Raw genomic sequence first — 22,445 nt, 5'->3', positions numbered from 1 at the left:
CTGGATTCCACTACAAAGGCAGGTATGCATAACAACGAATTCCACTATTTAAAATGGCGTTTTTTCATTCCAAAACCAATTTGCTACATAGATCCTGGTGCGGAATGGCCCACTATATTTATCATGTTCAGAAAATCCCACAGTGTTCCAGCCATAAATCCAATATACAAACAATGGCAATTTCCCTGGAAGACCAACCAGCAGGGCACAAAGACCAAGGCTTTCCCCAGATATTTCACTACTATTCAGAGGTTTACTGCCTCTGAATGTGGAGGTTCCCTTTAGTAATCAGGGCTAATAGACATTTTTAATGAATTAGCTTCCTTTTTAGAACAACCAATGTTGGGCTGTCAGTATTACAGAAACACTGTGAATCACACCTACATTAGGATCCTCTTCAAGGTTTAGAACAATAGCAGAAGCACAGGGCAATACAGTGGGTTTAAATCTGTCTCCTACTTGCTTCCATCCCAGATCGAAAGATGACAGTTTGCGATGATGGCAAATATCCTGATGCCACTGAATTGCCCATTTGTGGGTCCTCAGGATTGAAGGGTACAGAGATCCTCCTGAGATTATTTCATATCACTACTCTTTCTCCCATTTCATTGAACTTTTATAAGTCAGCATCTATTCCTGCTATTTTCATTGTCTTAATGGATCTAATTGGCAAGGAAAGACAGTTGAGTGCCAACACCATTGTGAACACTCTGCATTCCAGAGCTCCAGATGATCGGCTATGGTAGCTTTATATCAATATTAAAAGCATGGGGACAATATGGAGCCCTGTGGTACCCCTTATTCCAGTTAGGGTTGCCAGCTCTGGGCTGGGAAATATCTGAAGATTTGGGGGTGGAACACAAAGTGGGCAGGATTTGGGGGATGCTATGGAATCTACCCTCCAAAGCAACCATTTTCTCCAGGGGTACCGATTTCTTTAGTCTGGACATGAGCTATAATTCCAGGGGATCCCCAGGTGGCATCCCTATGATATGAAATCAACTAGTAGCTTCTCAGAACTAACTTCTGGATGTTGCTTCCAGCAATAAGAAAGCCAGCAGAGTTCACCTAGACCCTAATGGGTTGGAAAATACCTGGAGTCTTTGGGAGTGGAGGAGGGAATGAGCGAGATTCGGGTCAGGGAAGGACTTCTATGAAGTATAATGCTAAGCTGTCTACCCTCCAAAGCAGCAATTTTCTTCAGGGGGACTGATCTTTGTTGCCTGGAAATGAGCTGTAAAACTGGAGGGGGGAGGACCAGCATTCCTAAAATGATCCATTTCATTCAAGAATACTTGGCAGCTTGGCCCCTACCCTTTTCAAAAACTCCTGTTAAAAGGGGTTATCTGACACCAGCCTATAATGTTTTAATTATTCAGTTCTAAACAGCATATAACAATAAACTACAAAAGCCTCATGCTTGCTTTTCTAAACAGCTTCTCAAAATATTTATATCCAAGGCAGTTCACAAACCCAATATATTTGCAGACATAGCAGTTCAAACACTGCAGTGATGAATCAATTAAAAACACAGAGGAATACAGACACTAAACATCTAGCCAGTACTGCCACAGTCCAGAAAACAGCAAAATCATCCATCAAGTAAAAGGGACAAGGCAATAATACCAACAAGAGGTCTTTTGGAAAAGGACTGCCTCAGATGTGTTTCTAAAAACTGGCAAAGACGTGTCCTCCTTATCCTCATCCTCAGCAGCATATAATGCCACAGAATCTACTCTCCAAAGCAGCCATTTTCTCCAGATGAAATTATCTCTTTCATCTCAAAAACAGTTGTCATTTCAGGAGATATCCAGGTCCCACTCCACCCAGAAAATGGGTTAGGCATAAAACCAGATACAGAAAAATAGAAACCATTCATTCATATTCGGATTTATTAAACACCACTCCCGGACCCAGCTGACTCGTGGCAGTTTACATAATCCTCCCCCACACACACACAAAAAAAAACAGAATAAAATACAGTAATAGGCAGCCTAATCCCATCTATTCCCTCCCACCTTGCCAGTCCGGACCCAGTAAATAACAATTGGTTATTAGAGCTCAGAATGTTTAAAAAATATAAAAGAATACTTATCTATTAGGCACACATAAAGCATCTCAGTGTGTGTACTGCTAATGCCAGGAAATTGAGACCTAACACATTTCAATTATACTGATTTTCCTCAGAGGTCAATATACAGATACATACAGATACATAATACCCCCCACCCCCAATTTTCATCGGGGGGGATACTTCTTTAATCTGTTATGGCTGGTTCTGGTCCTGGAATATAGTTGTATTGGTTATTCCTCCCCTGGGTTTTGGAAAATCCTGCTGTGTGTTTCTCTGCAAAAAGATCCAAAGTGAGACCAAGACCAGACCAGCCACAACAGATTAAACTGGTTGATATTACAGGCATACACTGAGATGCTTTTTGTGTGCCCAATAGATGAGTCATTGTTTATGGTTTTTAAACATTTTGAACTCTAATAATAAATTGTTTCTATTTTTCTATATCCGGTTTTATTCCTAACCTTTGTAGTTCTGTTTTCCAGGTTGGATTTTTGTTTCGCTTTGTGTTATTTGCTCCCACCCAGAAGATGGCAGATATTAAAGGGAGCAATCTGCAAACATCTGGAGGACAATTTGGTGATCCAAGGAAGTCAGCATGGATTTGTCTCCAACAGGTCCTGTCAGACCAACCTGGTTTCCTTTTTTGACCAAGTAACAGGTTTGCTGGATCAGGGAAATTCAGTTGATGTCGTTTACTTGGATTTTAGTAAAGCATTTGATAAGGTTCCCCATGATGTTCTGATGGATAACTTGAAGGACTGCAATCTGGATTTTCAGATAGTTAGGTGGATAGGGAATTGTTTAGAGAACCACACTCAAAGAGTCGTTGTCAATGGTGTTTCATCAGACTGGAGAGAGGTGAGTAGCAGGGTACCTCAGGGCTCGGTCCTCGGTCCAGTACTTTTTAACATATTTATTAATGATCTAGACTAGATGAGGGGGTGGAGGGACTACTCATCAAGTTTGCAGACGACACCAAATTGGGAGGACTGGCAAATACTCCAGAAGATAAAGACAGAGTTCAACGAGATCTGAACATAATGGAAAAATGGGCAAATGAAAACAAGATGCAATTTAATAAAGATAAGTGTAAAGTTCTGCATCTGGGTCAGAAAAATGAAAAGCATGCCTACTGAATGGGGGATACACTTCTAGGTAACACTGTGTGTGAAGGAAACCTTGGGGTACTTGTGGATTGTAAGCTAAACATGAGCAGGCAGTGTGATGCAGTGGTAAAAAAGGCAAATGCCATTTTGGGCTGTATCAACAGGGGCATCACATCAAAATCACAAGATGTCCTATTGTATATGGCACTGGTCAGACCACACCTGGAGTACTGTGTGCAGTTCTGGAGGCCTCACTTCAAGAAGGACGTAGATAAAATTGAAAGGGTACAGAGGAGAGCGACGAGGATGATCTGGGGCCAAGGGACCAAGCCCTATGAAGATAGGTTGAGGGACTTGGGAATGTTCAGCCTGGAGAAAAGGAGGTTGAGAGGGGACATGTTAGCCCTCTAAGTATTTGAAAAGTTGTCACTTGGAGGAGGGCAGGATGCTGTTTCCGTTGGTTGCAGAGGAAAGGACGCGCAGTAATGGGTTTAAACTACAACAATATAGGCTAGATATCAGGAAAAAATTTTTCACAGAGTAGTTCAGCAGTGGAATAGGCTGCCTAAGGAGGTGATGAGCTCCCCCTCACTGGCAGTCTTCAAGCAAAGGTTGGATGCACACTTTTCGTGGATGCTTTAGGATGCTTTGGGCTGATCCTGCATTGAGCAGGGGGTTGGACTAGATAGCCTGTATGGCCCCTTCCAACTCTATGATTCAATGATTCTGTGATTCTGTGAACCTTCACAGTGACCAAGAACAAGGTTACCAGCTCTGGGTTGGGAACTTTGAGGGTGGAGCTGGGAATGGGCAGGATTTGGAGCAGGGAGGCACCTCAGACCAATTATGCATGGCAGCAGCAATGTCAGGCTGCCACCGTTCTGTTTTAGTGGGGTGGGATGCCACACCGTTCTCCTCGCACACACGGGGGAGGGGCTCCCCTGGCATACACCATCTGCCCCGCTGTAACGGCCACGCTTGCGCAATGCGGGGCTGAAAACACCGGGTGTGCTCTGCTGTGGCAGCAGTGGAGAGGGGAAGGGGGCATGGGGCCCCCACCGATCACTCGCAGGGGAGCAGCATGCTGCCCTCCCACCACGGTGGGGTTGGGGAGATGCCCGGTTCAGCTCTGTGGCTCTGCGGAGCTGACAGAGGCAAGAATCATCCCTGTACGAAAACCGTAGGTCAGGGAAGGAGATAGGCCCAAAGGCCTGGCTCCTCCAATAATACACAAGGTTGACCCAACCTAGCCCTTGCCAACACCCGCGGCACCTCTGGGAACGCAGAAGTCTCAGGCCTTCTGAGGGCCTGAGTCAGGCCAGGGCTTGGCAGAGCCCAGGATGGCGTCATTGTCAGGAATAATCGGGGTTTTGCCCCGAAGCCCTGTCGCTACCATCTCGGGCATTCCGCCCTTTGTATAATCACTCTCAGTGGAGTATATGCTGTGAAAACTACCCTCCAAAGCAGCCATTTTCTCTAGGGGACCTAATCTCTGTCACCTGGAGATGAGCTATAATTCCAAGGGATACCCAGGGCCCACCTGGAGACTGGCATCCCTAGCTGAGAAAGTTCGGAACACTTCTCTGATAGATGGAATAGTGATCAGAAAGAGATAAGAAATCATAACAAATGAAATTCTTCCTGAGTCAGCTGGTATCTGTCAGCTGAGCCTTTTCCAAAGGGCTGTTGTGAGAATGAACCTTCGTTCACTGTTTTGGAGGGATGGGATGTACATAGAATAACTCAGATTCAAATGAGTAGCCGTGTTGGTCTGAAGTAGCACAATAAAATCAGAGTCCAGTAGCACCTTTATGACCAACAAAGATTTATTCAAGGTTTGAGCTTTCGAGTGTGATCATAGTCTGACGAAGGGTGTTTGCACTCAAAAGTTCACGTCTTGAATAAATCTTTGTTGGTCTTAAAGGTGCTATTGGACTCTGATTTTATAGAATAACTCAGTTCCACTGCTCTGCTTCAGTCCTACATCTGCTAACTCACCAGCATCATCAGAGCTAGTATTTGTTTAATTGCAGAATCAATTTCCGACTTGCGCTATAGCATTTAAACACTGTGGACACACAAGAACACACTTGATATAAAGGAAAACAAATTGGGTTGGTTGTTTTTTGAGAATCATTTCCAGTCTCATTGATAAAAATAATTAAAAGGCATTCAGAGAGTCTCGCTAGACAAGCAGAAAGGGTATGCCTACTTCATGAAACTGCTGAAAGCAAAATTTCCGACTCCTTCTTATTGCACTGACATTAATTTCAACTTTGCAAAGTGCCAGCACTTTGACAAGCCAAGTCTTGAGGGCTTCTCAAACAGGGACAGAGAAGAGAGGGAGAAAAACAGAAGTGGCAAAGGCAATAGCAGTCGCCAAACCGGGGCGATATACAGCAGTCTGCATATTGCACCCCGTGGGGCCAGCAGGCAGTGGTCCTACAGGTTATGTGTACGCAGAAGAATTTTGATGCAACACTGAAGGCCGTGTAGGCAAAGGTGATACATGAGGGACCACACACAAAATAATTTATTTTCAGTACATTAACCCAGGTTTGAATAAATTGTAATGTTTGTTTCTTTCAGTGTTTCATTTATACTTTACTCCCTTTTATATTTTACACTGTATGATATTTTACAAGCAGAAACCCACAATGACTGGGTGCAGGACTTGCTTTTCCCCCATTATTCCCTCCCACATAGCATCTCCTCCTTTCCTGCTTCCTGCCCTTCCCACCCACCCACCCACCCACCAACCTGCCTTATTTTCTCTCCATCTTCAGTTCTCCACCCTGGAAAATGATGGCCAGGTTACATGGCACCAGTTGCCAGGGCAGGTCCAGCTGCACAATAAGGAGCCTGCTAGGATTTATAAAGGGCACCCATTTCCCCCTGTTGCAACTTCCCCACTCCTTTTTCCCCATTTCCTTATACCTGACAACTCCCATATCCTCAATCTTCTCTGCTTCCTTCTCTCCATTGCCTTTTATCTGTCCTTCCATTTTCAGCTATATTTATTATTAATTTCATTTATAGCCCACCTTTCTCCACAATGGGGACTCCCCAATGGGCCTTCATGTTCCCCCAAGCCACCCTGGCCCTGGCCTCAAAGGAGGGAGAAAAAGCGGCAGTCTGTCTGACCCTCTCTCCAAAAGAGGTGATGAAAGAGAGGAGGAAAAGGCAGCCTGCTCCCCTAGTTGGCTAGGTGCTGCTTTTCTCACCTCACGCAGCCACGAGCCCTACTTTACTAAAGACCACTGACATAACAGTGGGCAGGTAACATTCTTGAGATTATTGAGATTGGCCATTCAGGATTAAGGGAAGGGATACAAAAATCAAAATGCACAGTTCAACCTTAAGATTTGTTCCAAGCACACAAAAGGAGGTATTCAGCTGTTACATAATAAGTATAGAAACCAGTGCAAAGAGAGACCCTTGAATACATGTGCATATGCCTTTTTCTAGACCAAAATGTAAATGATTCTCCCTACATAGATGGTGTGTTAAAACTGAAAAGGGGAAAGCTACACTCAAGTTCTCATTGCCTCTCTTGCTTTCAAGGGCCAATTGGGTATGCATTGATTGTGCTATGGGATGCTTATACAGGGTCCCATAAGGGAAATAATAGTTCCAAGGGAATAATTTGCCTTTAAAAGAGAAAGAACCCATGGCTACAATTTGAATAAGCCCTTTCCTTTGCAATTGCTTTTTAAAGCAAGAATGCTCTCCATTCAGATCACAATTTGTTCACAGATTATAATCAGCCCGATTTGAGTCCAATAGGCTGACAAGATTTTGAGGGTGTAAACTTTGTCAGATGAATCTGTTATCATATGTGCTCCCTTGCACATGTTATTGACACGTGTGGACGCTCCCGCTTGGGTGTGAGAAACTCACCCAGAATCAGAACCAGCTTGAGAGAATTAAAGTCAGGAGAAAGTCTCTTCGCGTTGCCAGGTACCAGCTTGGAGAATTGATACACCTACTAGTTAAGGAGAAGCAGAAGATATTTCGGTATCTTACCTGGATCAAGAGCAAGCAAGTTCCAAGTGCCTCGACTAGGCTACCAGTAACCACAAATCTAGCTCTTGAATTGAACTTTTCTACTGCTGATCAACATGGCTACCCTTTTATATTATAAGCAAAAATCTTGACACTTAAAAATGTTCAGAATGGGATCAGGAATCATTTCAACACATGAAACTACCTTAAACTCAGCGAGACTGTCCATCTATCAAGGCCACTGGCTTCTCTGAACACAAGTGGTACTCTGGGATGCCAGGTAGAACTCTTTCCCTTCACATACAACCCGATCCTTTTAATTGAAGAGTCCAAGGATTGAACTCGGAACCTTCCACATGCAAAACAGATGTTCTGCCACTGTGCTACAGCCCCTCTCCTTGCACATGACAGTGATCACAGAACTGCAGAACTGCGAGGAAACCATTAAAGTGGTCGAAAACACAACCCAGCTAAACAAAAGAAATGAGTTTACTAAATAAGGCAACTCTGAACATTGATAGTTTTTTCTGAGACATTTGCAGCTCCTCCATTTTAAGTGTAAAAGTAGGCAGGGAAGATCTGGGCACTAATCTCCCTGTGACATAGTTTGATGAGGGCAGAAGCAGTTTATCCTAGTAGCCCATGCAGCACGTGCTATTGCCCTGCACACTGTAATTGTTAGGGGGTCTCCATACTTATGCTGCTTTTGGACTGCAAGAATAAAAAAAGGGTGATGCTCTGTTAGTAACCGAGCATGCACATCACTCCTTGAGCATGTGTGCAGGCCACAAACCACATAAGTGTGAAGGTCCCCTTAGGTACTGGGGCATTGCACTTGCACGTCCCACCAAGGTTCGAGAAATGTTTTCAACCAAGTTGTCAGTTGCTTCCAAAATTCCAGCGAGCCTTGAGGGGAGGGGGGTGTCCCCACAATTACTTATGCAGTACAAGTAACAGCACCAGTTGTGCTACGCTAAGGTCCTGCAAATCCTGTTGTGAATCCTTAAACCAGGCCAGGGTGAGGGTGTTAAGAATAACATTTCTTGTCCTGTTTGATACTATTTGACTGTTTAGCGACAGCCGTTCCTGAGATTCTGGACTATGAATAGGTCACTGCATTGACATCCTGAGCATTTCTTTTCACTTTGTTGTCACAAGCTCTCATCTTTAATGTCATCACATGCAGCTCATCGCTATCACTGTCCAAAGTGGTATCGGCATCCACAGCCTTGGTGAAAGCAACAGCTGCCAGATACGGAGGCCCCCTCCTTCCCTCAAAGAATGTCAGTCAGGCTCTTGCCTTTCGGCCAATGACACACACGGGCTTAGCACGGGGTAAACGTGTTTCCTGCCAGACGGAAAGCAATGGCTGAATAAAAACTCACATGACCAAGGGCGGCTGGCAGGATGTCTTGGCTAAGGAATGTATCCTTCCTGCTCATGCCATCACGACTTAGTTGGCCTTTGGTGGGGGGGCTGGAGATGTCACAGGCAGGCCTGTAGCAAGGTGTAAGCTGTGTATTACACCACCCAAGATTCACGTCATTTAATCACTTTTTAAGGGATACTTAAAAAAATATATGGTTCTGGAGAGAGACTGTTGCCACCAGGAAAAGAGCTTTGAGCACCTGCTCTCTCCCCTCCCCTGTGGATAAGTTTTTTTTTTTTTTTTGCTGACGGGTAGATTTGCTGTATTCCATCATCTGTTTTCCCATATCATAAGCTGCTTGGAGTCCACACTGTGGAGAAAAGAGAGGTTAAAGGATCCACATAAATAAATACTAAAATGGGGACATGGACATTTCCATTTAAAGAATGTGGATGTTTTAGAGAAGGGCAAAAATTCTGGCTAAATATTTATTTGTGGCAGCTGAAATTCTCTCTCTCTCTCTCTTTCTCTCTCGCACGCACACACACGGTTGTGGATATAAGTTAATAGGATGGCTTTTAAAAATTGTATATATTTATGAATGGAATTAAAGGAAGGTTGTGGGACTAGACGAGGTACTCTCCATTTGAAGTCTTCTTATTGTTGCATACACACACACACAGAGAGACACACACACAGGCACACACGCAGAATGTTCTATGCATTCCAGTGAAAGGCGGCCTGTCTGGAGGTTTCTCAACATGTCTGGGCTTGTGTCATCAGAAAGACACATTAATTCTGTCCCCTTTTCCAGTCACTGCATGTAAAGGGGCACCACAAAGGAACCTTTGTCCTAGATCTGCTGCCTTTCCTTAGAGAGAGATTTCATAGCTTCTTCCATCATATTTCTTTATCAGCGATGTGGTTTGAAGCATAGCAACCACTTATTAACTTGAGGAGTCAGCTCTACAGCTCTTCGGAAACTGCAGTTCCCACCCACTTTTCAAAAGTGACTTAAACAAAACTCGATTTCTTCAGTGGATTCTGCTGCACTGGACGGCACTTGGGAACACTCCTAAGACACAACCAGAGTGACAGTGTACCCGTCCTACCCAGTTTTCAAAGGCATTTCAATGTGGACAGATTTGACAAGAATTCACAGCACCAGTTCTAGACACTGAAACACACAGAAATATTTGATTCCACCAAAGGACAAAAAGCCTCTTTGAACCGGCTCTTAAGAAAGGCTGACCTTCACTGTGCTGGAGAAGAAGGAAGGACATCAGGACAAAATGCCATTTATCCCTTTGAGACATTTTTCCCCTGGCTTATTTCCCACTGCTTTACTTTGCAATGTGAAATGAGAACTAACAGCTTTTCTGATAGAACTCTTTGCTCTGTCGAATATTCTAATGTCAGCTAATTTATCCCACAAAAAAAAAGCATTCGAGTACAAAGAAAAAGGGGCTTGGAGAGGGGGTTTTCTTTCCAACACAACACTTCCCCTAATACAATTCTAATTCAGAAAAGGATGGGGAAACAAACCAAAAAGCATAAATTCTAGTTAAACATTGGGCATCAAGGTGTGTGTAATAAAGCCTGATGCTGCTTATTAAACAGAAACATAAGCAGGAGTACAGAACCCCTGGGGGAGGTGTGCTTGCTTAACTTTTTCTTTGCCCACAGTTTTTCTGTGCTCCCCTCTTCCCCCACCCACATGCAGAGAGAATTATGGAACAAGGGTGTAGTCTGCACGGGGCTTTTTACCCACTGCCAGCTAAAATGAATCCCACCCATCTACACTGAATTTGGTTTACATTAGGATTTGTGGCGCTTTAAATTTTCCCTCTGCAACATGCATGATTGATTCGTGGTGACCCTACCTTTCACCCACGCTCTCCTGGAGTGGATATAAGCCTTGATATTTCAAAAACCGCCATGAGTAAATGGACAGCTCTCTGCTTCTTGCAAATTAACTTGCTGCCGTTGTGGCAATCTGCCAGGGCATCAGTTCAAAGTCTTCCTGGTTCCTGGTTGCAAGGCTTGTCTTAAAGTGACTGCGCTCCAGAAGCCCTAACTTCTCTCAGCAGAGATTTGCCTCTTGGTTTCACCCCCCCCTCCTCTGCTGTCTCCTCTACCCGCCTGATTCTGACCCTATGGAGGGAACACTGAGGGTATCTGGAGTGGAAAATGGTCACTGGGGAAAGTGAGAAACATTCTCTTCCTTTACTGATTCCTCTCTCAAAATCTTCCTCTGAAGTTTTTTTCTTTTAGTTAACAAAAACTCTTCAGGCTTGTGTTTAAGCATTTGTGTAATATAAAGTCATCCTCTAAGAATGGCATGGAACTTCTACAAGCTTCTGGAAAGCAAGTATTCTCAGCCCCAGCAGGTAGCATTGTTAGATTTTCTCTACTCTGTGTGTGCCAATTACATTTATGGGAAGCCCAAAGCAGCAGATCCATTATTCACATACTGGACAATGTGCTTTTGCAGTTGGATTTTCCTGTGCAGAGCAGGATAATCTACTTCAAAAGCACATTGAAAGTGCATTATTCAAGGTGTGCATAATGGTCCTAGGAGTACCTAGTTGGTCTCCCTTGCAGGCACTGACGAGTTGCAGGAGCCCTCTGAAAATATTACATACAATCATAGAACCATAAAATTGGAAGGGACCATACAGACCATCTAGTCCAATCTCCTGCTTAATGCAGAATCAGTCTAAAACATCCATGGTGAGTACCTGTCCAACCACTGCTTAAAGACTGCCATTTATATTCCTGTCATTTCAAGAGCACAACACATGTGATTGCCATATTAAGTGAACAGGGTAATACATAGATTTTCCATGCAGGTACAGCTTCCATGCATGTGTGTATCATGCTCCCACTGCTTCTTGCTTCAGTGACATATATAACAGCAGAACCAGTCTGCCTTGGTTACACGGGTAGCCAGTGGACCAAATAAGTAGATTTGCACATCAAGCAGCATCTCTCACAGTTTGATGGATTGTAATCATTACCTCTGAAACTCAAATACTTCGGCCACCTCATGAGAAGGAAGGACTCCCTGGAGAAGAGCCTAATGCTGGGAGCAGCTGAGGTCAAAAGAAGAAGGCGACAACAGAGAATGAGGTGGCTGGATGGAGTCACTGAAGCAGTCAGTTCGAACTTAAATGGACTCGGGGGAATGGTAGAGGACAGGAAGGCCTGGAAGATCCTTGTCCATGGGGTCGTGATGGGTCATGACTTCACACCTAACAACAACAATCATTACCTCACCCCCCACTGATTATTTAGAGCAGGGGTGGTCAACCTGTGGTCCTCCAGATGTTCATGGACTACAATTCCCATGAGCCCCTGCCAGCTTGACAAGAATAACTACTTATATCTGTCCATTCCTTTATACAGCAACCAGCCACCTGTATTAGTTACTGCACATATGAAATGGGACAAAGGAAAGGGTTAAGTTTTAATTCCCAGCCTCCTATTCTTGGGAGAGGTATGAGAATGGAACAAGAAACAAGAAACCATGAGATTTATACAGCAGTAGATATTCACTAGTATTGAGGAGGGGGGGGGGGACACACAATTTTTACTAGTTTCTCCCTTCTGTAGCAGACCACCTTATGCTGCTCCTGTGGGCTGTGAGATCTTTGCAGCTGTTTGAGGCTCTCATGCCTGACTGATTGAGTGAAAGATTTATACCTCACCTTTCTTCTTGACTCAATTGGGCTTGGAGATAGTGTAGGGAAGGGGACCAACTTCGGAAGGATTTGGTTTTCCTCCTACAAGATCCCAAATTTGGAAATAATTTTTTATCACTCATGTTTTATTCCATTCTTTGTCCAGGGAGTTCAAGGCAGTAAATATGGCCCTTCTCTCCTCCTCCACTGAACCTAGAAATGGCTTATGTTTCACACCTAATCACAATGTATCACCTATTCAATGAAATTTACAGCCCACGGTATTGTAAAGATATAGCTCAGATTAACCTCATCTTCAAGAGAAAAAAGAAAATATAGGTCAGGAGTTCTTTTATAAAAAGATAGTAACGCTGTTGTTCATTATATACTCATGTTCTGCAGCTGGTATGCACATTTTAGAATAGATTAGTCTGCTGGTATAAAAACACACTGAAAGCAAAAATATCAAATTGGCAAAATTAGTCATTTTTAGTGAAACCGTTTTCTAGGTCAAGAATTACTTGCTGAAGATGCAGCATTATAAATGGACTTCTTTAAAACCACTTGTACTACTGGTCTGATAATTCATTTCTTTCTAAGGGAACACATTAAAGTCTATTAGCACAAAAAGAAAGATTATATGTCCATTAATCAAACTTTTCAGATGGGGAGAATCATGCATACTGCATCCAGGAATCCCTCCATTACCATTTTTCAGGAGCTGTATATAATCAATATTTCAACTATCTCTGCTTTGTTTTCCAAGGGTTGAGTTGGGTTTATTCTTTCATCAAACAGAAATCTGTCCAAAATGCAGTTAGCAGCTGGATTTTGTTATGTTTTTTTTTTTTTTATTAACTGGAACATATAATTATTTTATTAAAAGTAAGAGGTAGCATAAGTCAATATCAAACACATTTACTTAAAATGATGGTCCTGTGAATACTCTGTCCTCAGTTGCCTTACTTACAGTCCCATCTCTTCAGTCTCTTCCATTCAGTGGCATTCCTAGCCTATTTGGTGTCAGGGCAGGTAATTTTTGAACATGCCCTCCTCTATTTTTTTTCCCTGTAAAGCCACAGCTGACTTATGCCAGCCCCATCGAATGTCAAGGCAAGAGATGTCTGAAGGTGGTTTGCCGTGGTCTGCCTTGTAGTAGCCCTGCTTTGCTTCTGAGAGCTGACAAGATCCAGTTGGGCTGGGGCTATCCAAGTCAGGACACCTCCTCTCTTTGACAAAATGTATTTTCAGTAATAATAATGAAATAAAACACATAAGAATCATGGCCAGAAAGATAGATTCAGGTGGGTAGTCGTGCTGGACTCAAATTGGGTCTTAAAGGTGACACAGGGCCCAAACTTTGTTTCAATGGCCTGAAAAGAAATGTAGAAATGGGGGAAAACTTTAACTTTGTATATATAATCAAGCCAGTATAAAAAATTCAAATTCCGACACACTATTCTTTCATGAGAGCCAACATGGTGTAGTGCTTAAAAGTGTTGGACTAGGATCTGGGAAATCCAGATTCAAATTCCCACTTATACCATGGATGCTTGCGGAGTGACCTTGGGCCAGTCAAATTAAACTCACCTCACCCTGACTTGGATAGCCCCAAGATAACCTGATCTCATCAGAAGCTAAGTAGGACCAACATGGGGGCTGGCCATGGCAAACTGAATGTCTCTTGACTTTAAAACCCTACGGCATTGCCAGGTCAGCTATGACATGATGGCAACCACACCCTCCAATTTTCAATACACCACTTGTGTTTTCTGAATAGGCACTTGTGAAGGCTTCTGTTCTCCATTTTGAGGCCCAAGAACTGATCATATCAAACATGTATGAGGAATTCTTATAACTAGGACTCTGTCGTCGTACTAACTTTTACTAACTAATGCTAGCCAAAGCATCACAAAACAGTGATTACAAGTTTCACTAGTCAAGCAGCATACTATCCCCAAAAGAAAGCGTCCACATCCTCCATTGTTTCCAAAGGACTAAAGTCAAACTAGGCAATCTCTATATTAGAAACTGAAATGGGGGGGGGGGTCATTTTTGCAAGCCCAGCAGAACCAGTGCAATGTAGTGTCCAGCAAACCCAGTACCATTGTGGCAATGCCAGTTGATCCCAAGCACAAAATCACAGTCCAAGCCATGTGTGTGTGTGTGTGTGTGTGTGTGTAAGCCCAGCAGAACCAATGCAATATACAGTGCCCAGAAAACCCAGCACCATCTGTTCAAAATATTAACAAAGGCATGCTATGGTATACTTATATACATTCTGCCACCAAGCAGGATACGGATGAGAAGGTCTTGTGACCAAGAAATGAAAATAAGTGCAAGACAGGATGGAAAACAATTAGTGAAGCAAGACAAAAATGAATGAGAAACATGTGGAAAAGAGGGATTAAGAGAGGGAAATTAAGAGAGGGAAAGGTTACTTTATCTTGCTGCAAATGCCCTAACCGCTGCTTTGCAAGATCTGGCTGAGATGGGTGCAAGGAAAGGAGGAGCACAAGAAATAACCTGCAGGCTGGCAATTACTGTAACAGCTATCATCATGCTATCTTGGTTGTATGATCTGTTAAGTGCTTCAGTCTTTGAGAAAAGGAAATTTAGCCTATTCTATTAGCTTTTTGCTATGCTCAGACCTCCTTTTGCCCCTAGTGGTCATGGCCAGAACTATCTTTTAAAAAATAAAATGAATTCAACGGGATGCAGAATGAAGCTGGCTTCAAGGCCCCCTTCAAGTGCCTTCCTCAGCCTATGACTGAGGGGGATCACACCCTCACCCCTTGCCACTGCTCCTCTAAACAACTTAGGATGGTGACTAAGTCCTAGAGCAAGGGTGGCTAAACTGTGGATCTCCAGATGTTGATGGACTACAATTACCATGAGTCCTGCCAGCATGAACAACTCATGCTAATTGTAGTCTATCATCATCTGGAGAACCACACTTTGGACACCCCTGCCCTAGAGCGACAGAAGTGGAACACTGGCATGAACAGAGGATATGCAGATGGATAGCAAGACCGGATGGCAGCAGGTCATACTGATGCTAAGCTGGCACTGCACCCATATAACCCTGGTGCCAGACTAAAAATGGGCAGCATCAGAGGCATGTGCCGGACAGTAGCTTAAATCATGCCCACAGTGCTAGCAGCACAGCAGGCCATCAATAATCCTGGTGTAGCTCTAGAAATTCCCATCCAAAACATGCAGAGTGAAAATGAAACTGCCTTCCATCATGCTGCACAAATACAACTGCCCCAGCAACCCACAGGATGCCAACTAGATATGCAGCCAATCACAGCTCTCCAAAGAATTACATAAATCCCAACGCCTGTAGCTCAGAGGACAGGGTGTGTCTCATGTGGCTATATGAGGGATTGTGGCTGAGCACTAGAGCATCTGCTTTGAATGCAGAAGGTCCCTGGCATCTCCAGTTGAAGGGACCAGGTAATAAGTGAAGTGAAAGACCTCTGCCTGCATCTCTGGAGAGCCACTGCCAGTATGAGCAGACAGTACTGAACTTGATTCAGTATAAGGCAGCTTTGTAAGGCAGCACACTCAAGAGAACTTCAGTCATTGAAAAAACATTCTCACCAGAAGGAAGGACTTTACGCAGACAGCTAAGGGAGAGAGAGCAAATGTTGCTGTAGCATATGTACATCAGTGTTTTGCTCAGAATCATTTCAGGTACTCCTTCGAAGGACAACTGCACCTCTCCTTTAACTGGAGGTACAAGGACAAAGTATATCACACAGGTAACCCAGAATTGAAACCCCTGCTTCAACCTGGTTCCCTATGGCCCCTGTGCACCTGCCTATTCACTTGTTTAGCCCAACAAGCCTCTCCCCTGCAAGTGGCAAATATGGACTATGCAGAAAGGGCCCTTCCTTGCAGATATGCTGGCAGCCAGTGTGAGCCTGCATGGCTGAGCCATTCCCATTCAGCTTCCTTCCCCAGCCAAGGGAGAGCACTTTGTGGAAAAGCAGCTTCCCTGTGACCAGGGGCTGCATGGGAGACACCTTCCTGACCTTATCTGCAAGGGCCATGTAAGAATGAAGAAGACGCGGTCCTTAAAGCACTCCAGGGATCAGAAGGGCCACAGGCATGATAAAAATCACTATGAAGGGAACACTATCAAGTCTACTCCGGCTTACATTTATTCAGACCTTATGAACCAGGGACCCGAAGCTATTGTTGCCAAAATGTGCGTACAAATGAAAACTATCTTTCAAAACCAGTGTATTGCTATAAACCTTTTTTTAAAAGGTTCCAAAGAGTGAAATGTCCGTTTGGGGGAGATGAAATGTATTCTCAATTAGATACTAACTAACATACCGTAAATGTATGTACAGCCAACTTCAAGAAGAGGGGAAAATGGTATTCCATTGTGCCAAAGTTTGTTTTAGTTTTGCACAAGATTTTCCAAACTAACAAGTTGTGTTCTGTTCATTAATTTACTTACACAAAGCACAATAAGGTGTCACTGCTATGAAACATGGGGAAATTTAATTTCCCTAAGTGCATTTGTATGGGGCTCACTACCAGCTTGGAAGCAGTTACGGCAATTCTGATGCTGGGGATTCTGTTCTGCATGTGCTTTTCTTGCTCTAACAGCTGGTTAGCTATTACATTGGTTTATGTCCAGCATAACAACCTGCAATTTAAATCTGTGGGGAGATACGCTGGACAGAAACCTACGTAATATCAAATTAACCACTAGAGGGAACAAAACAGAAAAAAAAATTGCCCTAAGCAACGGGAATATACAAGCAAGGAAAATGAGAACGGGGAAAATCCCTGTGGCTTGAAAATCAGAAGTTGTTAGAAGGAGTTGATGGTCCTGAATTTTCCCTCTTCTCCCTTTGGGAATTTCAACCTTGGGAATTTTTATTCCCAGGATGGATGGGTTCATACGTGGGTCAGCTACCAGAAGAACCCCTTGTGTGCATGAAGCTCCACTTGTGGAAGAGAAAGGAGTGATTTTCGTGCTTCTCCTCCCCACTGCAGCTGCCCAACTCACTACTATTAGTGCATGCAAGTCCCTCCACACTAGAAATCAACTTTCCTGGAGCTGGAGAAGGCTGGGGGGGAGTGTAGAAGACCTCTTTTCCTGCATTAACAGACTGCAGCATCCAACCATACAGGCTGATTCAAGAATTGTGAGTGAGCCTCAGACTCACTTCCTTCCTATTTCTCTTGCTCCCATTTTCTCTCCAATGCTGGAATTGCCTCTCTTCTTCCATGTGAACCAGCAAACGATGGTGTGCTCTTGCCCTTTGAACCCGAGCCTGAAATCCCATACAGAATTATATAAACCTCTATTAACCCTACCACTACTAGTACTTAATCTCCATGCTGCCTGGGAAGGCATTTGGTGATGGGGTGATAATCGTATCATCAGCTCATCCCATTAGCAAAGTGGCATGGGATGAAACAATAGGGAGTTGTCCCCCATGCTGATCTGACTGCTTGAGAACAAGGCTTTAAAACATGCTAAAAGATGGATGGTGGATGGTCCTCTCACATTTGGGCCAATATATGCGCATTAAATCCAGGATGCATGTTTCATAAACCAATGAAATGCTATCAGGACAGCAGATCTACGTTTTATTTCCAAAGTGTCCCACATTTGTAAAGGATGCTTTAAAATTCAGCAGAGAGGTCATTAAATTTTAAGATGGCTCCTGTGTTTCCCAAAAAACCCTCAAATAAATAAAATAAAAATAAACCCCAAACCACAAACCCTTTGCAGTTTAAAATAACCCAACACAATCCTGATGCTGAAATCTCTTTCTTTAACAGACTGCAGGGAAATCTCTCTCCATAGTACTTAGCTCTGATATTCTTCCCTCCCCATATGTACCACGGACTCCTGTTGTTATCAATGGCACATTGCTCACGTAGAGAGAGTCAGAATGTCAGAGGTGAGCACTGCTGTGTGGATCCAAGTGGAGTTATTGACTTTATCTTTCCCCATCAAAGCCTGATCCTGTCATTTGGTATTTCATCTGAGGTTTACAAGGTCTGCTTCCTTACTGCATTGCGCCCTTTGAGTAGGAGTATAGATCTGGCAACTCTACTTCTTCGGCTGGCTGAATATCAAGGTTAGAGTTACTTCTCCCTCTCTTTGTGCCTCCTTGCCGTTTAAAAAACATTGTCTATGCTTGAATCGCACAACCGTTGTGAGGTTGGCATTAGGAAGGGATCACATGGAAGCCCCTTCATGTCCTGCTTCAGGATAAGAAAGAATCTCAGCGATAGTCACCACCTCATTGCTTTTGCTGTTGGACTCTAGAGCACCAGGAATCCTCTCTGGAGTTTCATTGTGTGGCAGGCAGGCCGGCAATTGCCCCAGTGTTGTAGAATTGCTGCAACTCAACATACTGCAGGCCCAGGAGGCACCATGTGGTGTACTGGCTATGAGTGACGGCTTCTGATGTGGTGAGCCAGGTTTAATTCTGCACTCCTTCACATGTCGCCAGCTTTTCTGCCTGAGCAGTCCTGTCAGAGCTCTCTCAGCCTCACCTACCTCACAGGGTACTTTCTTGTGGGGAGAGGAAGGGAAGGTGATGGTAAGCCACTTTGAGACTTCTTTGGGCAGTGAAAAGTGAGGTATACAAAACAACTCTTCTTTTCCTACATAAGGGCCGTTTACGCACTGGGAACTTCACTGCCTCCGTTCCTGTGCAGGAGCACAAATTGGGAGTGGATGAGGCGCACAGGGCCAAATGCTTCCCTGTCTGGATGCAGGAAGAGGTGGGGCAACCTGCCACGACTAAGTCTCCAGCCTACAGCCCGGCATGAAACCTCCAGTGCGTAAATGAAAGAGAAATCGACACCTGACGGTACAGATGTTTCTGCTCCTAAAACCACGTACCAGGGTGGACTTCCACACACGCTATAGGCTTCCAATGCTTTTTGCAGCTATGTGAGATGGCAAAGTCCACTTGCAAATGGTTACTGAAGTGGATTCAAACTGTATTCTTTAGCATGCGTGAAAAGGAAGTTGTTTGACGCATATGTTTATACTTGGCAGAAACATTTAGCCAAAAGATTAAATTACTGTCTGCACCAGACAGGTGTGCAGTAAGGTCATGCTTGTTTGTGCCTGCCAGCCTACAGTCACCTAGCACCCCTTCTGAAAGAGACAGTGCCTGTACAAACTGCACAGATGTGGGCTCCATAGGAGTGATTTGGGGGTCCTGCCTTTTGCAGTCATATGCACAGAGCGGGTGCACACACAGACAGCATGTAAGTCAGGGTGATAATACTTAGGCAGCTGGACCAATAGGCACAATCCTGTGTCCCTCCCTCCCATATATAAATATAATAATATATTGAAAGCCATGCCGACCTAGCAGTTGCTTCTGTATCCGTGTAGCTCACCAGAACGGTTCCTGTTTGTTAAGTGTTACACAGGCAAGGCTGTAACTTCATCTGCAGGCTCTCTGCTTCCCAGGACCGGCCAGATAGGAAGCAGAACATCATCTTTCCTAGAACGTTCACTGTCTGGGCACTTTCAAGGTCTGATTTCCTCTGTCCAAAGACCAGCGCTTTAAGCTCTTATATCTGCCATTGAGAAACATGTTCCTCTGATCATCAGAGTGGCTGGATTTTAAAAATCTTTTTCTCCCTGTTTGTGATTAACAGGGAGCAAATGGAGAGGTTTGGGGTGGGGAGGAAGAGGAATGGAAACAAGTTAGGAGAGAGGAATAAATCAGTTGATTCTGCTTGTCTGACCTGCAGGAGAATCATGCTGCTGTGGTGCTGCACAGCTTCTCTGACCAGCTCCACTCCTGCCCCCACCTGGCAGACATCTGAACTGCAAAGCAATTGCACAAAAATAACAGTTCTTTAAAATAGCCAGGCTTTCATCAAAATGCTGTAAGTACAGTAATTTTTTTAAAGATGAAAAAACTTAACACCATCTTACAGCCAGGCTGGCAATATGACTGAGCATGAGCAAAGCAAGAAGTCTTTCTCCCAGGGGCATGCTTCACACCCTACCTTGTTGCCCTGCTTATTCCATATTTCAAACCACATCTGGTGTGACCAAGCCAAGGTTTACCTGCCATGCAGGCTGTTTGGAGGAAAGCTGAAGACCTGGCTGGTAGCCACTGTGGCAGCACTAAGCCAGCATGATGTGGTGGCTGAATGTCAGGCTAGGATAAGGGCAACCTATGTTCAAATCTCCACTCTGTCACAAATCTCCACTCTGGCATTGAAAGGGGAAGACAGGGATGCCCTGGAATTACAGTTCATCTCTAGACTACAAAGATCAGTTTCCTTGGAGAAAAGGGATGGTTTGAAGAAGAAGAAGAGTTGGTTCTTATATGCCGCTTTTCCCTACCCGAAGGAGGCTCAAAGCGGCTTACAGTCACCTTCCCATTCCTCTCCCAACAGACACCCTGTGGGGTGGGTGAAGCTGAGAGAGTGCTGATATCACTGCCTGGTCAGAACAGTTTTATCAGTGCTGTGGCGAGCCCAGGGTCACCGATCTGTCTGATGTTATCCTGTCCAAAGGAGATGGGGTGGTGTGTGGAATATCCTCCTCAGCTGAGGCCCAACTTGGTGGATTTAGGGTTCCTTTGTGCTTAATAATAAAAGTGATTTTGATTTTGTTTTTGTTTTTTAAATTGCTCCTTGTTCCCCATTGCCAGAAGAGGCAGGAACTCATAGTGGGCAACAGGGTAAGAACTCGCTGGGAGCAAGCTAGCAGTGGCTGAGTTTCAGTTTGTCTTTCTCTTTGCAAATACTTAAAACCACAAGAGCCTCTTGTGGCGCAGAGTGGTAAGGCAGCAGACATGCAGTCTGAAAGCTCTGCCCATGAGGCTGGGAGTTTAATCCCAGCAGCCGGCTCAAGGTTGACTCAGCCTTCCATCCTTCCGAAGTCGGTAAAATGAGTACCCTGCTTGCTGGGGGGTAAACGGTAATGACTGGGGAAGGCACTGGCAAACCACCCCGTATTGAGTCTGCCATGAAAACGCTAGAGGACGTCATCCCAAGGGTCAGACGTGACTCGGTGCTTGCACAGGGGATACCTTTACCTTTAAAACCTGGTTGGGAGGTGAGAAAAGTCTTGCTGACCCTTGGCTGTCAACCTGGGACCTGTGTGAGGTTGCCGTGGTGACCAGGACCAGCTAGGGTTGCTAGCCTCCAGGTAAGGCATAGAGATTTTGCAAGATTAGAACCGATCTCAAAATGTCTGGCATCAGTTCTCCTGGAGAAAATGGCTGCCTTAAAGTGTTGACTCTATGGCATTGTGTTCCTCTCCTCCCTAAACTCTCCCCTTCCCTATCTCCACACCAAAAATCCCTAGGAACCTCTCAACCTGGAGTTGGCAATCCTAGGGCCAGCCCAGGATCCATTTTATCTGCATTTTCATATTTATTTCTATTATTTTGGGAACTATGGAACTATGTTTCACTGTTTCCCGTGAGCTGCTTTGGGTCTCTTTAGGGAGAAAAATCTGCAGTGCTGCAAATAAACAGCCCCCGTGAGTGCAACAGTCATCTGAACTGGTTATGAGCAATCCAGTTATGGAGGCAAGAAAGGTGGAGATATAAGAAAAAGGAAGTCTGAAACTGCTGAACTGAGTGACACGGGGGGAAGCAACTCATGGCACGCATGCTAATTGCAGCAGACCAGACCCAAGGCAATCTCTTTGCAGAAGCCGCCAAGGTACCAGGTCCAGAAGGATCAGAGAAGACACCAGGCACAGCTTAAGCCCATCATTGTCCCCCAGACATGTATGGCCACCAGCCAAGTGTAAGATGAATTCATGCTGCCAAAGCTTCAGGGACATACCTTGCTCCAAACAAATGTAGACAAGCATAACCTAATCTCTACCCCTGGCTTCCCAGCACCAACATATTCATGGGTAGACACTGTTTTGTGTGTTATGTGAGGCTTGTTTGGGCAAATATTATGTAACAACTTTAAAAAAAACCCCACTTACTTATTGTTCATTTAAGCAATAGAATTATTTTCCTAATGAGTCCTTGCATGACTATAGCCTGAATTCAAGGGCTTTGCATTACCCCTAATAACAAGGACACTTATGGTTTGTTCTGGATGCCAACCTGACAAATGTTTTGCCTTAACATTTCCTTTTGAACTTGCCATCACTTATCAGACTCTTTGAATCTTGTAAATACGTTTTTGTTTTTTTATTTCCCATCTGAGTTTGTCCTTCT

General features: G+C 44.2%; 1 long non-coding RNA gene across 1 annotated transcript in view; it reads right to left on the bottom strand.

The window, feature by feature from the left end:
- Positions 1 to 20,048, bottom strand: part of LOC143836793 (uncharacterized) — a 108,912-nt gene extending 88,864 nt beyond the window's left edge. The window contains exon 1 of the long non-coding RNA XR_013230740.1: positions 19,990 to 20,048. This is a non-coding gene — a long non-coding RNA (uncharacterized LOC143836793). The remainder of the gene's footprint in view (positions 1 to 19,989) is intronic.
- Positions 20,049 to 22,445: the final 2,397 nt, after the last annotated feature.

This window comes from Paroedura picta, chromosome 4 (assembly GCF_049243985.1).
Source record: "Paroedura picta isolate Pp20150507F chromosome 4, Ppicta_v3.0, whole genome shotgun sequence".
In the NCBI taxonomy this organism is placed as follows: domain Eukaryota; kingdom Metazoa; phylum Chordata; class Lepidosauria; order Squamata; family Gekkonidae; genus Paroedura; species Paroedura picta.
The sequence above is the reverse complement of the archived record's forward strand: the minus strand, read 5'-3'. Positions and strand labels throughout refer to the sequence as shown.